Below are 10,806 nucleotides of genomic sequence, written 5' to 3' on the forward strand. Positions count from 1 at the left end.
ACAAAGTAAAAAAGTAAAGTATAAATTTCTTGTAGTAGTATTGATAATCATTTGTACCAGTGTTTCCAAAGTGGTAAAGTAATAAGCTGAAAGGGAAGGTCCTAACTAGTAAAGGGGCGACACACTTTTGAAATGAAGATCTGATATGCGTCTCACGAGAATCTCAAAACTAACTTTAAAATATTTCAGCAAGGTTGCTACGTGATGCAGTCACCTCTCGCGAATCTACGGTGTCCATAGCAAAAGTGCGTAACTAAACGAGATGTATAAAATTTACTTACTGTATTGACTTTTTTTATTTTGTATTTGATTAAATACAGTTTTGAAACTTTAGCTTGTTAATTTTTTGTTTACAAGAATAGTTTTCATTCAAGTTGTACGTGTATGTGAAAAGATTTTAAATAATTTTTCCTATGCGTTGTTTACCAAGTTTATTTTTTCTACTTTCTTATTTGCCCACCTAAGATTAAATTTGCTTAGCATAGTATTAGAGAAAGATCACCTTTAATTTAAAGAATTATAATAGTAAATGAACTTCACCGCAAGATCAACAACATCCGAATCAGTTCTACGACCAGTTTCGTCCTAATTAGGACTCGTCAGGCAGGATTAGTCGCGAGAAACCGCTGTTGTGATCTTAACCAAAACGGGCTTAAAGAAAGAAGTTTATTAAAGCAATATATAAGTTATAATATACAAGTAATATAGTACGTTTTCAAGTTTAAATAAGAAATTTTTTGAAATGAAACATTGTGCCATAAATATTGTGAGGAACTGAACATTGTATCTTGTTTAATTTGGTTAGGTGCTAAAATATAAAGAGTAAAGCTATAGAGTTCAATAGGGTACTTATAAAACGTTCAAAATAAAATTTCAAAATCTCAATTTTATTCAATATCCTCCTATATTTTTCAAAATATCAACTTTAAATTTTCTCAAGATATTCCTTTTATAGTTGTTGCTAAATAACCTGTAATCCTCTAAAAACCTAAAATTTTTGAATTTTTTGAGAATTATATAACGCTTAGAAGCGCGAGAGGTAACTGTTTAAAATTCAAGAAAATCTCCGGATACTTAAACTCAAGATAGTTAAAAGATTTTTAAAAACTTAGGGCAGATATTTTTAGATCTGGAATTAGATTAAAATGTTCCAGTTTAAATATTTAGTTATTTTATATATCCAATTTTGTTCAAGAACTTGATTTTTATTAATTAAAAAATTCTTGTTTATTTTTTTTGCTTGGCGGATAGCTCTTCACTATTCTTAGAAATAACATTTTAATTCATCTCTGAAACTATATTTATCACGATTTAACTTAATATTAAACTGAAACAGTCTTGAGATATAAACGTTGAGCTGTGTTTAAAAAAAAATTATATTCTTTTGCAATAATCCTGTGGACAATCATAAAAAAGTTGTTTGTTATAACTTGAAAATACTTGGTTTCAAAAAAAAAACTAATGAGTATCGACAAGTGTTGTCTAATCTTCGAAAACAGTACTTCTCACAAGTTTAGTAAACATCTAATGCAGAAGCATACAAATAAAACATTTTTCTAATTATAAAAAAGAACATGATGTAAAAGTAGTTTGCGCCAGAGGTGAGAATTTTTTAAATGATTAAAAAAAAACTTCGGGCAGTTAATTTTGAATCAAAGAATGGCCATTCTGTTCTAGTGCTTAAAATGAGGATTGAAAAATTTTTTTTATATACATTTTACGAAAGATTTACACTAGATAATAGTTGTCAGAAAATTGTCCCTATATGCGATCTTTTATAAAAGATTACTTTTTAATAATTTTGTTTTCTATATGCTGATACGACGGTATCTTTGTCTTCTATTTTATTTCTATATAACTTTTAAAAAAATCTTACAACAAAGTTTAGTTGACTTAATTCATATATGGTCTTGGCCTATATTTAAGTCTATAATAAAAAAAGGTTTACAAATACTTTTTCTACAAAAATTTCATTTTCTAAGTAGTAATTTAAACGCAATTCAGGCCATATATTTTTGTAACTGTGATTGCTTACATTTTTTAGTCTCATTTGTCAAATGATACTAATTTTTAAACTTTTCACACATGTTCAGTATATTTACAAACTTTCAGTAGCTGCTTCAAATTCCTAGAACTTGATAAAATTTAATTTTTAAAACGTTTTTGACTTGAAAAAAAAGAACGCGTTTTATACGTTTCTACTAAGCCTTAACTTAAGCTTTCAATTCAGACCAAAAAGAAAACATTTTATTTTCACTTTCAAATTAACTTTTTGTAGAAAGACTTTTCACAAGTTCATGTTTTCACGTATCAGTTCTAACTTTATTGTTTTCTGCTTACGATTGATATAAGTCTGTAACTTTTCTGTTATTTTACAGAAAAACTAACCGTGTTTAAAAACTGTTTGCCATTGTATTTTTCTTCGGATAGTTGTATTAACCGTTTCACTTTATATTTTATTACCAATTGGAAGCTTTATGCAAGTACTGCTATAGTAATTTTTATATTTTAGTTGATTCCTTTTGTACTAAATTGGTTTGTAATATTTCGTTGTACTTCTTATTTAAAAAAATATATACTAAGCCGAGATAAATTCAAAAAAAAAGAGCCTACATCATCAATTTAATCTTTTGCTTTTGTATTTGTAGCTACATTTATCCTTATATATATATATATAGTAGCTTTTAAAACAAAGGTTTTATTATATTAATTCGTGTACAATGAAAACACAGTTTTGTACTGAATGCGAAGCTTACCTCTATATAAAAAATGTGTCTAATTTTTCATTCTTTATCTAAAAAACTATTTTTACTTGTTATACTTTTGATATTTTTATATTCAAACTAAAATATTTAACTATTAAATAAGCTTAAATAAACTTGTCTGTAAAATGCTGGTAAAACAAGTATTAAATTATCCTGGACATGATATTAAACTGTATCCTGGTGTATGACTCTATAACCGAAAGGTTTTTTTTTGTAAACCAGGTCGTTGGACCAAATTTTTAAGCGCTTTTTTTTTCGTTCAATAAACAATATACTAGTTAGCTTATCCATGACTTCTGAATATATTGGTTTGTTGAACGACAAAAAAGCGCTCAAAATATTTGTTCCAAAGACCTGGTGTACGTATACCACCGAAATGCGAACCGTATACCACGAATGCAGTTTAATGTCTTGTCCAGGACGAGTATAATAAAAAAATAAATAGTGTAATAAATATTTTAAGATATAAATATATTTAGTATATCATCATTCTATTAAGGTTTCTTAAACTCTTCGGTTAAAAAGCATGGTTGTTTTGAAAGTTATTTGTCTTATTGTACTACAAATCTAGCTGTTTTTTCTAATGTACTTTTTTTTGGCAGTATTGTTATATTGAGCTATTATTAATTTATTTTTAAACTATAATTTATGTACCAATAGTTAAATTTGTCATATTCTTATGAGAAAACTGTACACAACACTTTAGCGTGAATTTTTTGTTATAAAACATTTTGTACAGTATTTAGAATTCTATATTTTTCGAATTCTGGCAACTTTTTCAGTCAGTTTAGCTAAAAAAAACTAAATAAAAAGGCAAATTTTGAAAAGAACTTGCTCATAAAAATATGATTTAAACAAATTTAGGTCTATTAAATTTAGTTTATTAATAAGTAAAAAAGTTTAGTTTGCTACATTAAAGTGTTGCACCAGAAATAATTATATGTAAACGTTTTTAAATTGAAAAGTGTTTAAATTAAATATGGTTGAAATGTTGTATGTAGTATATAAGTCGCAGTATAGTTTAATTTTTTAAAACTATATTATTTCACTTCAATTCTTAATAAGTTTAAAAACTGTAACTTATAAATTTAATGCTTGTTTACAAAGCTTGTTTTAATGAATTAATATTTTACTGATGGTTTTACCTCATTTAAGCCTAATTAATATTTTTTTAGTAGCTTTTATTGTTCACTTTTACTATATGTTATTTATCTATTTATACTTACCATATTTTAGTTGTTTTTGTCAATATATTAAACATCAAGAACAATAAAATATATAAAAAGATATTACCTAGTAGATTACTTTCATACTTATTAGTAAAAACAGTAAAAGCACATATTTTAGGTAGGTTACAGAACTCTATCATTTGAAAAATAACTTTAAGTTTTTTTAAACTAAACCAGTTCTCTTTTTTAAAATAAGATTAAATTAAAAAGGGGCATGTTTTAACTAGTTTTCTGAAGCCTTTATGACCACTAAAGAAGTGGAAAAAAAAGCTTTTATTGTTCACTAAAACTTTTGTTTAACTAGAATCTAGATAAAACTTTTACACATGTCAACAGATTGTTTGTGCTTTTTTGCTAAAACTAGAAAAAATAAAACTAGAATTTTCTAGGATAAAAGTTAAAAACCAGATGAAACATATTTTAAATTTAAAATTAATTGTACTAAATCTTTACAACTTTTTAAAACATATCATTAATAGGAAACTTTTACTCATGATTTTAAAGTCTCAATTTGAATAAAAACGCATAGCATAATTAAATAAATTATATGCAGCTTGTTTAAACTTCTTTTGATTCAACTTTAATTGCTAATGTTTAACTACACTTTTGGTTACTTGCAAATGATACATACATGTGAAACGAACTTTTAATACCAGTTTTAAGTAGATTTACACACATTTTTCAGCATGATATTTTATATTATATATATTATAGTCATTGACAAGACGTTTAAAGGTATCCAAGTGGTGTGCGACTCGATAACCGAAAGGTTTTTTCGTGCACCATGTCCTAGGATCAAATACTTTGAGCGATTTTATTTTTGTCGTTCAACAAACAATATTATACCAATTATTTTTATTAATTATATTTAATTTTTTTTTCAAAGTTTTGATTTTTATAGTTGGCTAAAACCGATGTTTTCATTTTGACTACTCAAACACGACACTAATATAAATAAATCTAAATGTTTTAACTATATATTGTTTGAATAAAAATATTTTATGCTGCTTCATGTTTTAAAGATACATAAACTTTAATACTAAAGTTTAATGTCATGATTAATTATTTTTATGGTCAAACTTCAAGTTTTTTAGATAATTTTTTTTTTCTTTAGGGATTAATAATTTAAATCAATGGTTCAACTACAGTTTTATTAACATTTTTTCTATTAAAAATGTTTTTTTATAGATATGGCTAAAAAATATTTAAAAATTTAGTAACTCTTAACTTTCTTTATATATGTATTTCTTTGACTATAAAATTTCTTTCTCTGTCTTTAATTTTTTTATAACTATCATAACCTTGGTAAGTTGACATATGCATATACATTTTTTATTAAATTAAACCTTTTTTTGTTTGATATGTAGCCATTTCACATTGTTTATAAAAACCTAAATTTTATAAAAACGCTTACAAGTAATAAAAAATTGCTCTTGTTAGAACAATAACACATATATACAATATGTTTTTAGTTTATAACTATCGTTTTAGTTTAAATTAATATTTTTTCATAAAATATGTGCTTAATTTGATTCTAGTTAACAAAAGGTTCGATCATACTAAGACGATCATCTGTAGATCAACCGAAGGCTTGTGATCTGATGATCGAATTGGTATGATCGAACCTTTTCTTAATTTAAGGCTTGCCTCGGGCATAAGTTAGTCCAGGCTTAGGCTCTGTCGACGTTCGCCGATGTTTTTGTTGATAGTTTGATTGTAGTTTTTATTTACTTTCGTTTTAATGCTAAACTAACCTCAAAAACTGTAATGCACAATAATTTCGAATCATAAAAAAGTAAAAGATTTTAAAATTGGTTTTTCTTCATTTTAAAAATTTACTTAAAAAGATTTATAACTAGTTAGAAAAATTAATAACAGGGTTGCCACACACTCAGGGAACTCAGGGAATCTCAGGGAATTTTCAAACTGTAGAAAATCTCAGGGAAACTCAGGGAATTTTGGCATTTTTCTTTTAACTCAGGGAAACTCAGGGAAGTTTTGATTTTTTCTCTAAATTTCAGGGAAGTTTTTGAAAATCTCAGGGAATTTTTTTTCTAGATCTAGAATGAGGTTTAGTTAATCCAGTTTCAATATTTTGTTCAAAAGTAGTAATTTTTATTATTTAAGTGGTTATTTAGAATTGTTTTAGCCTTGCGGCTAGTTCTTCAATATTCTTAGTATTAACATTGTAGTTTTTTTAAGTTTTAAATTTATATTTACTTTAGTAAAATCAAACAGTTTAGAGAAATGAAAGTTGTTGTTAACTATTCATTGAAAAGTTCTAATAAACTTTTTATTTTTAGTTACTTATGTAGTTTAAAAAACACTATGTTGTACTATTAGTTCTTATTTTTTAAATAATAAAGTTATTTGTTATTTGTTTACAACTACTTGTTTTCAGTAAAAAAAATTAAAATGAATACAGATTAGTGTTGTATTACTTTTGTTAAAAAAATAGAGGTTAAATTTTTGTTTATAAATAATAATTTCAAAAGTAGTAGCAGTAATGGTAATTAATTTTTTAGTGTGAATGTTTTAATATACTTTACAACTTTTTTGCAGATTTAATTTAAAAGCTTTTTTAAGTATTATGAGTAAAGTACAGTTTAAAACCTTATTTAAAAAAAGTTGGCTTAACCATGAAGACTTCAAAGATTGGTTACTTGAGGATGTAGACAAAGAGAAGTTTAAATGTAAGTGGTGTGGTGATGATACACCAATGGCCTTATCCAACATGGGTATAAGGGCATTGAAATCGCACAGTATGTCGAAAAAACATCTTAAATTGAAAGCCTCTAAGAGTAAAAATAATGCAATTACTTTTTATTTTGGTGGCCCTAATAGTTCTACTAGTATATCAGCTGCAACTTCTTCAACAGCTGCTGAAATTTATTGGGCTCTCAAGTGTACCAAAGAAAACTGGTCAGGAAACTCTTGCGATAATAATAACACTTTATTCACTACCATGATCCTGATAGCGAAATTGTAAAAAAGTTCTGCATGAATAGAACCAAATATTCATATATAACACACTTTGGTATAGCCCCTTTTTTTAAAGATGTCTTAAAAAAAAACAGTTTTGTGCTCGTCTTTTTATTCCATTTCATTTGATGAGTGTTTCAATAAAGTCTTGCAAAAAACTCAACTAGATTTGGTGGTGAGATGCATGAAGAAAAAAAAAGTACCCTGTCAATATTTTACTTCAGCATTTTTAGGTCACTGTACTGCAGATAATTAAAAAAAAGCCCTACTGACCGAAATTCAAGAGTTAAACCTAAAAAATTTGATCCAAATTTCAATGGATGGACTAAATGTGAACGTTGCTCTTGCAAAAAAAGTTGACTTTGATAGAGAGGCTTCAGGTCTACCTCAACTTATTAACACAGGGTCCTGCAGCTTGCACATTATTCATGGTGCATTCAAGTCCGGTGTTGAAGCTACACCTTGGAAAATAAAAAAAGTTTTAAAACATCTCCATTGCTTATTTCCTTTTATTATTAAAGAAGAAAAATGAGGTATTAATAATTTGTGTTAGAAGAGAATTTTTTTTTTAAGATTTGAAAAATACTCAGGGAAACTCAGGGAAATTTAAGGTTACTCAGGGAAATTTTTGGTCACTCAGGGAAGATTTTTTGGCTCAAAGAGTGGCAACCCTGTAATAATTTATTACTTTTCAGAAAAAAAAATTACTAAGTTTCACCGCAGAGCGGATTTTCAAATTGTATATCTGTAGTAAAATAATAATGATAAAACGACAAATAATTAAAAATTGGTTTGTTAGCAAAATATCACATTGTTATATCAAAGGATATATTAGTTAATAGGTTTTACATACAAAAAGTTAACCAGATATAAAATTTCGTGTAGTTATGACTTTGCTACTGAGTATATGAAGAATAAATTTTTGAAAACGATTTTTTTAGAAATAATAATACAATGTTCGTATATTGCTAAAAAACAAAGAAGGCACGAAATAAAATACAAAGCTTTTAAGGAGTTGAAATACTTTTTGGAATTTTATAAATAATAACTTTTTGATAAAATAAAAAAACTTAGTTAGTTTATTGAAACTAAACTGTTAAAATCTTCAAGTAAAAATAAGTGTTAGTCTTAATGAAAAGTATTTAACATTTTTGACGTAGTTTTCTTGAGTTTATGGTTCAAGTTAATAAAATTGTACAAATACCATTATAGCTACGGTGAAACTTATAAATAGTACCGTCCAGTCATGTTATAATCAAGATGCCAGTTAATTACAGCTGTTAATATCAGCTGTTTACTATAGCAACTAAAATGCTAAAGTAACAATTTATAGCTAACTTTTTCACATTTTTTACCTTATATTAAAATTTCATTAGTTATTTTTTTTTTACCTTTGTTTTAATAAAATTAGTAAAAAGTTAACTTTAAAAATTTTTAATTTACATTGTCATTATTATTATAACATTTTGTTTGTAAAATTAAAACAGTATATCATATTAATTTTATACATAAGCTCTTTCTTTTATAACAAAAATAAAGTTCTTTAGCTTAATGCTTTAAAAAAAAAAAACTTATAAAGTACAAAAAAAATATTTCTGTGATTTTAAGTTTTAATTAACATTTTTGTTTATTGACTATAATTTTTTGTATCATGTGTTTAAAAAAAATACATAATTTCTTCAAGGTACCACAAATTTAAATGTTTCAACATCTTAATATATTTATAAAAGTTTTTAAATTTTAAATTTTAAAAATTTTCAGGAAAAGTTCTTTGAAATATTAATGATATGGTTATACTTAATAAAAAAACAAATTAATATCAAAATGTTAAAAAATATATTCATCCTCCTATGATCTTAAAAATTAATTTTTTTTTCTTTTATTTCTCATTAACAACAATTTTTAATGGGCCATAATAATTTTGGTTAAATTCAATCTATAAAAATAGAACAATTAAACCAACGCCAGGCTTTAAAAACAAGTTTATTGTTAATGAAAAATTGTTTTTAGATTTTTAAATGTAGTTAAAATTTAATAATATATATTATTTTTATAAATAAAATTTTCAATATAATGGTGAAACTATTTTTCATCCTTGTTATTAGTGCAACATAAACCTTGGCAAATTATTAATTTTTAATTTAAATTAATTTATTTTTAAACTACATTTTAAAATCTAGAACAGTTCTATTTATTAGAGAAAAGAATAAACATTGCATGTAACATAATGAGGTGAATATTTTACCCTTATTTATGTAAAAATATTAAAAGACAGCTATTCTACAATATACTATAAATAATTAAACTTAACTATGAAATTCACCTCTTTTATAATTTTTTTTAAATATAAACAATTTTGAAAAAATTATAAACAGGTAAATTATACACATAAACTTATTACCCAAAACACTAAACCTAGTGTTAAATTAAAATGAAATAATTCATTCACCTAAAAAAAACAATTAAATTTTAAAATATGCTAGATAAACTTATGTGTATTATCATTGTTTTACTAAGAAATGCTACAGATTATCAAACTGCATACAAAAACTGCTTGTTCAAGTAGAGTAGTTTTAGAATATTTTAATAGAAACATTTAACAGTTTTATAAAGGATATTCATTTAATTTTACAAGATGAAGGCATTGATAATTAAGTAATTTTGTAAAATTCTTGGAAATTTTTTCAATTTTAATCACACTTTAAAGAATTTTAATTAACCTTTTACCATTCAAAGACTTGTTTTTAAATATAAGGAATTTAGTAAATTTAAACTGACAAAATCTGGTATTTTTTTTTAATTTAGTCAAATTTCCTGACTGTTTTCAAAAAAAGATTTACTTTACTATTCCTGTTACTTGTTTTTATTTTTGCTTTTCCTGAGTTTTCTGACTTTTCCTGACCTTGTTGCAAGTCTGCTTAATTTACAAAACTAGTTGTAAAAACCTTGAGTTGTATACTAAAACTTTCAAATATAATTTTTTTTTTTAATAAATTACCTAATTATAATAAAAAAAGACTCAATGAATTTGCCATATCAAAAATTTAAAATAGAATTCATCTAAGCAAATAGTAGTTTCAAGTTTGTTAATAAAAATATTAAATTATAATAATAAAAGGAATTAATAAAGCTTTCAATTTTATATTTCATCTTATCAATAATTATAAAATTAGTAGTAAATATTTTACCCTTATTTATGTAAAAAATATTTAAAAACAACTATTCTACAATAAACTATAAATAATTAAACTTAACCATGAAATTCACCTCTTTTATAATTTATTTAAAAAATTTAAACAATTTTGAAAAAATTGTAATGAGGTAAATTATAAACATAAACTTATTACCCAAAACACTAAACCTAGTGTTTAATTAGAATGAAATTATTTATTTACTTAAACAAAAAACAATTCAATTCTAAAGTATGCTAGATAAACTCTTGTGTATTATCATTGTTTTACTAAAAAGTGCTACAGATTATCATACTGCCTACAAAAACTGTCTGTTCAAGTAGGGTAGTTTAACAAAATTTTAATAGAAACATTTTGCAGTTTTATAAAGGATATTCATTTAATTTTACAAGATGAAGGCATTGATAATTAAGTAATTTTGTAAAATTCTTGGAAATTTTTTCAATTTTAATCACACTTTAAAGAATTTTAATTAATTCTTTACCATTCAAAGACTTGTTTTTGAATATAAGGAATTCAGTAAATTTAAACTGACAAAATCTGGTATTTTTTAATATTTAGTTAAACTTCCTGACTGTTAAAAAAAAAACCTTACTATTCTTGTTATTTGTCTTTTTTTTCTGCTTTTCCTGAGTTTTC

This window comes from Thalia democratica, chromosome 7, assembly GCF_965202585.1.
Source record: "Thalia democratica chromosome 7, ktThaDemo2.hap1.1, whole genome shotgun sequence".
NCBI classification, from domain to species: Eukaryota; Metazoa; Chordata; class Thaliacea; order Salpida; family Salpidae; genus Thalia; species Thalia democratica.